Below are 7,716 nucleotides of genomic sequence, written 5' to 3'. Positions count from 1 at the left end.
CTAACAAATATGTAGTTTTCTTTGATGGATAATTTATTTGGAGTTAGCGTTGCCAGATGGTTTCAACAAAAATACCAGACACACTTGACATTACATCACAATCTACATTACATCTTGTTTAGAAAATACTGGACATTTCTATTTTCTCAATTTGTTTCCCGAACAGAAAGCTTCCAATACCAGACTGTCCGGTTCAAAACAGGACACCTGGCAACCCGATCTGGAGTGTTGGCCAGAGTATGTAAGGGCCTTATGAAGGAGCAGTAGGTTTTCACACCAAAACCTATGAAGCAACAGCAACAGGGTAAACTAGGTTACACGAGTCTATTTCAGACAACTAGATTATTATGTTCTTTGTTTAAGGGGTAGAGACCAATCCTCTTCCTCTCTGTTCACTTATATTTTGTTTTTTGAAGAAGTACAATTGTGCCTCCTATTTTTTTTTATCTGTAAACTGCAATGGCTACAAACCTAGTTTCCTGTTGAGCTGCAGCCAGAACATTAGAGTTCTGATATAGCAGCAATTCCCAGACTGCAGGCTGTAGGGCTGTTGGTAGATCTGTGGAAAACAGGCTGGGAGAGAGGGGCTTGTGGTGCTGGCTCTTCATCCTTGTTTCAAGCTGCTAAAATACATTTAAAGAACCACATTAAATATTTTATCCGTATAAGCAATTGCTGTGCTCACTCAGGGATGATTCTGAATGGCAGGGGAGGTATTCATGGGATGTTAAAAACGTGGTTCCTGGGATGTTAAAAAGGTGGCCCATAATATGAAAAGAAAATAAAAGAACCCATTTAGGCTAGGATACGCCTTACTTACTGCTCTGGTACGTCAGAGAAAGTACTGGGAAGCTAACACAGAGAATTCCAGGGGACACCACAGTCCTGAAGATCTGTGTCTTCTAATATAGTGACACCATGTGAAAAGGAATTTGGGACATAACAGATCCCAGATGAGTGTTACAGCTGAATGAAGATAATATTCTCTGCTGCTTTCAATTTACTGTAGGTCAAGGAGTTTTCTTCTTTCACCTTCCTCACTTCTAATAACAGGTCTATTGCCTGAAATGTTTAGTTTGCAGTGAATAATATTACTCTGCATTGCTGCAGGCTTCATGCATTTTAGCTCTGAACGTCAGGAGCCTTTAGATATTGTGAAACTTCAGATCTGGAGCCATACATCATGGCTTGGTCTGATCTCAGTTTAGAATAAATAAAATTTACTTCTAAAGGGAGGCATCTGATTGGATGATGTGTGTGAGAGTATGGAAACAATTGTGGTGTTAGATAACTGTTTGACACTAAGAGAAGAAGGAGCAAATCATTGACCAAAACATACATTTGCAGTAGTTAACAAACAAGAATTAAATATATTTTCTTTTTCTGATAGTTTAGCATGACATATTTGAAAGATTTTCCCAAAGCAAAAATTCCACTTTATAACAAACCCTCATAACCAGAGAAAACAAAAAGTATATGAATACACAGCTAACATATAAATAGTATGTTATTTGCATAGTCTACAGAGATTTATGTAACACATGTGAAAGTTCACTGACACACGTAAGTGGTTTTTGGACTCACTAAAAATTGGTACAAAGAAGAAATATTACTTCTGCTTTGGGAACATCTGTCTTACTCTCTTTTTGTAAATGTAAAATATAGGCAGAGATGCTGATGTGAAAATTAGATAACAATAGATAGAAAAGGACTCATCCAGATCTCACTTATTTTGGTGCTTATCAAGGAAAAATCCATTGAAATCACAAGTATAAACCTGAGTTTGTGACCATGCTCAGGCAATTTAACAATGACCGTTTGCAACATTCTATATCTGGAGCTGCAGTTTCAAGTTCACTGTATTTAAAAGTCCTTTTGATAAAGAATCAATCTTGCTTTATATTCTAGAAATGTGCATGTGAAAAACATCAAGATGTTATGCGGACAACCAAAGACAAGTATTAAAGGACACACACAAAAGTATTTTAAATAAAGGACTTTTACTTTGATTCTCATCCCCCAAACCACTCTAAGGAAACTAAATAGCTGTTTGAGTTTTATAGACTGCCTCTTTTATAGGTTCAGCAATAATTCAGTCATTGAAGGTAGGGGGAAACGTACTGGAAATGATAAGGAAGTCAGAAGGAAAATGAAGAGTGGTGGAAAATTGGATGGAAAAAATTACACATCAGATTCAGCTGTGGTGAAGAAGGTAATTACTCCTTTGCCATAAAGGGATTATTACCACTGAATTAGCCAAAGCCAAAACCAGTGCACTTCCTTGGCAGTTTATATAAGGATGAATTTGGTCACTTGTCTTTATTAGCCTAATTAACAAAAAAAAAAAAAAAAAAAAAAAGAGATGACTTTATGACAAACTGCTTTTGTGTGGATTTAAAAAACAAATGCAGGTGCCTTTCTCCCACATATTAAGTCTTTCGTACTTCTATAGCATCTGCCAACAGAGAATCAAAAAGCACTTTACAAATATTCATTAATGCTGTGGTTCCCAATCTTCTTGATACTAGGGACCAGTAAACCCATCATGAGCTTTTGGAGGACCAGTAACATTTTTTTAGATATTTGCATATTCATTAAGCAAATGATGAATATGCAAAGAAATTGTTTCTGGTCCTCCCAAAGCCCCCAGTGCCAACAGGAGTGGGTCCGGTCAACTGCCCTGGGCAGTTCCCCGACCCCAACCCCGAGGTATCTACTTCACCCCTGTTAAAAGGTTAAAAGGTCCCTCTCAGGCCTGCCGGGTGACTCGGCTCGTATGCGCCCTGGCGGTCGGGTGAGTAGCCCTGTGTCCTCTCCCTCAGTCGCGCCTGCGTTCGTGGGTGAAACTGCGGGCCGCACCCTGCCCTGGGGCGTGTTGCTAGCTCTACTTGTCCAGTGGGTTGTTCTGCCTCCCCTCCTGGCCCCAATCCCAGCCACTTTATCAGCTGGCGCCGGCTCCCCCAGCTGAATCCAGCGCTGGGTGTTCTGCATCGGTGCGCATGGCCTTCCCCTGGGTCCTAGCGCTCGCTGGAGCTAGCCCCGCCGCCCAGGAGCATGCCCAGCAGAGACGTGACGGAGGTGGGCTCTCTCCCAAGAATCGTGCGCAAAAAATTTTTTGAGGACCAGTATTTTTTTTTCTAAGGACCGGTACCGGGCTGCGGACTACACTTTGGGAAACGCTGCATTAATGAATAAATATACCACCAGCATTGCCAGTTCTTGTAATTTTACCATGAATCTCACAAAATTTCAGTTTTTTCCCCCCAAACTCCCAGTTACTAGTGATTTAAAAAAAAAAAAAAAAGAGACAGATGAGGTTCTCAGTAAAAAGAAATTTCTAACCCTAATGGATGTGGAAAAAAGCTTGAAAACATCACTTGAGTACCACCTACCAGCTGAAAAAGAAGAAGGCAAACACTCAAATTTAAAGATATATCATGATTATTTTTTAAAGCCAGGTGCATGACATTCAAAAGGCAACATCTTGATAAGACTGTTATCTTCATTTTACTGAGAGGGAAACTGGGGTAGTGCTCATTTATTTACTTACTGACTGTCACAGAGCAGGATTGGGACTGGCACCAAGACCCTTTGATTCTTTAGTCTCGTGGGCAGAACAAGTACACAACCTCTCGCCCAAAAGCAAGAAGAAAACTCGTGAGTCTTCACTCTCCCTGCCTTGCTCCAACACCTGGAAAAGGACAAATTCTGACTGCCTTTAACCTGAGTTAGCCACCAGACCACATTATTTTAGGATACAAAATTCAAAATGTTTCACCATGTATATAATTTGAGGAAGGGCAATTACTTACTTCCCTCTCATTTCCTCACACAAGATTTCATAGTAACATTGCCCAAAAACTTCAGGTTGTTATTATGGCTCTCAGCAACCCACATGATCTTCTACTCCTTGCTGACAATCAAGCTTTTAAGTGCTTATAACAAGATAGGTATATAAAAAAAGCAAGAAAAAGTGCCTCATGGTGTTGAAGACCCACTTTGGTCCAGCTGTGGATGTATGATATTGGCAAAACACATTTTTAAAGCAATAAATTAAATTAGACATATTGCCCCCAGCCTGAAACAAAACTAAGGGGGCTGATTCACCTCTCAATTATTCCAGCAGAATTTGGGAGTAACTCAACAGAAGTCAGTAAAGCTACATAGCATAAGTGAATCAGACCCAAAGAAAAGGAACTGTTTCCTGAATTTGGTTAACGTGCTGACTTGCACTACAGTACATCAGGGTTGCTGAAAAAAAAAAGTCTGCAGAACTATCAATATGCAAAATAGAAACTCAAGATAAGCTGTGGAAAGAGGGTGGGATTTCCAGAAAATAGAGAAGGACTTGCTACACCCTGCTTGTCAAGTTTTGCAGGATCACCACAGCTTCTCTGGAGAAAAAGGGGTGGAGGGAAAGCTAACAGCTTTCCTTTTGCTTCTGCTTCTCCTAAATAAACTGCTTGCCTAATTTCCTTTGCAATTAGAGAAATGTTCCTTTTGAAAACCATTATTTCCACATGCTACTGGGTCATGCACATTTTCTACACAGCATGCTGGAAACTTGCACAGTTTGGGATAATATTATTAAATGAACATTTTGCTTTTCTAAGTGTGTGTCAAAATTTAAGTAACAAACTTAACTAAGTTAGTGTGTGTGTGTGTGTGTGTGTAGTTCTTTGTCATTTAGCAGATCTGAAAAAATACCATCCAAAATCATTTATGTTCAGCAAAGCGGGGCCAGATTCTTCTTGTGTGTAATCTCACTTCATTCACTGGCCTTTTGCACCTGGCATAAATTCAGCCTTTATTGCTGCATATTCTGCTTACATTTCTGAAAGACATTTTTGTAACTTTTAATCATCACAGTCCATGTGCAATAGTTGCCACCATGTAAAATTCCGAAAAAACAAAACTGTTGAATAAAGATCTTTTTGTGGTATGTGTGAGGTTGGTTTGTTTTTTAGGCAGGAGGGGTACAACACCCTCACCAACTATTCCCTTTCCACTGACTCCCCTTTTAACACAAACACTTATGCTAATGCAAAAACAAGTTTTACCCAAGTGCATAGAATTATACATTTGTAAATGTTTGCAACAGTGCAGTTACACAAAATATCCTGGGTTTGATCCAAAACCTACTGAAGTCAATGGGATTTTTCCCATGAGACAATTCTCATATAAATTCACTTGCTCCTATTCTATGTTTCCCAATTGAAGCGCCAGTCCTTCACTGTGTACAGTCATGACATCACAGGCAGTGGATTAGGATTAGCCAGGATGGGAATAAAGAGCGGGAACAGCTGACCAGCTATGGCTCTATTTTCTAGAGAAAATGATCACATTTGCATCAAGATAAAAAGAGTTTTACTGCTAGCTGTACATTTTAGGTTTTTTGTTAGGCAGTAGAAAAAGATCAGAAATAGCCCCTTTTCTGCAAATTGCTCTATGCTGGCTTTAAAAAAACCTACCTGTGCAACAGGAAGATAAAGGAACCCTCAAAATTTAGCACAGGAAACACTGGTCTTTGAAGTTATGCTCCTGAAATTGTAATTAAATTAGAACTTAGATAGGTGGCAAGGGCAACACTATGTGGACAGTCTAGTTTTTAGTTTGTGTCCAGACATATTTTAGGATTGTAGATACTTAGTTTTCAACCAAAAATTCCAGTCCACAATAGGGACCTGAAAACCCTAAATGGCATCCAAACCAAAGCCTGGGTACTATGGGGCATGATGGAGGGAGTGCTAGGTCAACAACCCACACCTGCTTCTGTTCAGTTTGAGCTGCCTCCTACCTGCAGGCAGGCACCTGGAGAAGACCCAGAGAGTGATGGCAGGAGAGGAGTAAGCAACAGTGGCAGGACTGTGGGGGGAGAGAGAGAAAGAAACAGAGAAGGAAGTGTGGCCTTAAAGGAAGAGGCAGACCAGGGTGGTTACCGCCGCTTAGAAAGCTGACAACCCTAAATTAAATAAGAAAACAAATGAAATAGAATGAGCAGCCAAACATTGGTCCCTAGAAAGCAGGGTGAATTAGAAGACAATTCAATCATAGTGATGTTATAACATATTAGAGCAATTATGGGGGCCATCAGCTGTAACAGTATCAGAAAAAGTGTACATCTAAGAATGTTCATGAACACATTGACCTGGGAAACTGTTTGACTAAATGACAATGTCTCTGTCAGACATGTAAGTAGGAGATAATGAGTAACTCAGTCCAGTCCTACTCCTATGCTAATCATTGGAAAGTCTTCCCTGGGATCAGGTTCAAGTTTATAGTGCAAAAATACACCAAGCTATAATTTCAGCCTGAGAAGGTGTCTCACTCACCTCTCAGGTGATCAGTCTTTAAACATGTGGGAATTGGGCATCAGTTTGGAAACACAAACTACATATGCCAAATACAGTTTAGTTCAGTGCCTGCACTCCATAGTACAATTGGAGTACAAATGGCTGAATATTAATTCTGGAGCCCAATCATTTGGTGACTCAACAGAAGACATCTCTGGAACTATTAAGCTATCTGAGTCAATGAAATATACTTCCTGTTGTTGGCAGAAAGTGAGACTTTATGGTGTTCCCCCTTTCTCCCTTTAAAAACAGTGCCAAGAATTGATGTAAATTTCCTGATACTGACTGAAAAGCCTCTGACAAGGCAAGGAAATGAGCTACTAAGATTTTAGAAGAGTATAACGTGCTGTTGCCTGCCTCCATTTTAAAAAAAATTACTTATGATTTTGGGTGCTTCAGTTATTGAATGTTCAATTTACAGACACTTTCAGGGGGCCTTATTTTAAACCAGTCCTCAGCACCTTCTTCATTTATGCACACTACATAAAGGTGTCTTAAATTAGGTACTAAATACTGAGGTGCTCAGAATCACCAGTCACTTTGGAAAAAGCCATAGGTACTGCTCCAACAAAGCCGATGTAAGATTTTAAATTAAAATGTTACCTCTTTATTGCCTATGAATATAGTATGGTAAAAAGAAATATCCCTCCTCATGTTTCTTCATTTTCCTTAAGAAAACTGAATTTGTATTCTTTACCACTTGGCTGTGTCTAGACTGGCCAGTTTTTCCGGAAAATCAGCCGCTTTGCCGGAAAAACTTGCCAGCTGTCTACACTGGCTGCCTGAATTTCCACAAAAGCACTGACTTCCTACTGTAAAAAATCAGTGCTTTTTGCGGAAATACTATGCTGCTCCCGTTCGGGCAAAAGTCCTTTTGCACAAAAGTTTTGCGCAAAAGGGCCAGTGTAGACAGCTCAGATTTGTTTTCCGCAAAAAAGCCCCGATCACGAAAATGGCAATCGGGGCTTTTTTGTGGAAAAGCGCGTCTAGATTGGCACGGACGCTTTTCCGCAAAAAGTGCTTTTGCGGAAAAGCGTCCGTGCCAATCTAGACGCTTTGTTCCGAAAATGCTTTTAACGGAAAAGTTTTCCGTTAAAAGCATTTCCGGAAAATCATGCCAGTCTAGATGTAGCCCTCGAGTATGCGTGCTTTGTGGTATACAGCATGTCCTTTGCAGATGCAAATTGTATATTATTCCTGTCTATTTTTAAAATTACATGCTCACCTTTCAGATAAGCGCTAAAGATCCTTTCTCCATCTCAAAGAGTCAGGTTCATATTTTATTCAAATTTTCAGGTGATTTTGATGTTAATGAAAACTAGCAGGTTGACAGCCCTGAAGACTAAACCTCTCTCTTAACCCA

This window comes from Pelodiscus sinensis, chromosome 2 (genome assembly GCF_049634645.1).
Source record: "Pelodiscus sinensis isolate JC-2024 chromosome 2, ASM4963464v1, whole genome shotgun sequence".
In the NCBI taxonomy this organism is placed as follows: domain Eukaryota; kingdom Metazoa; phylum Chordata; order Testudines; family Trionychidae; genus Pelodiscus; species Pelodiscus sinensis.
Note: the sequence above shows the minus strand (reverse complement) of the source record.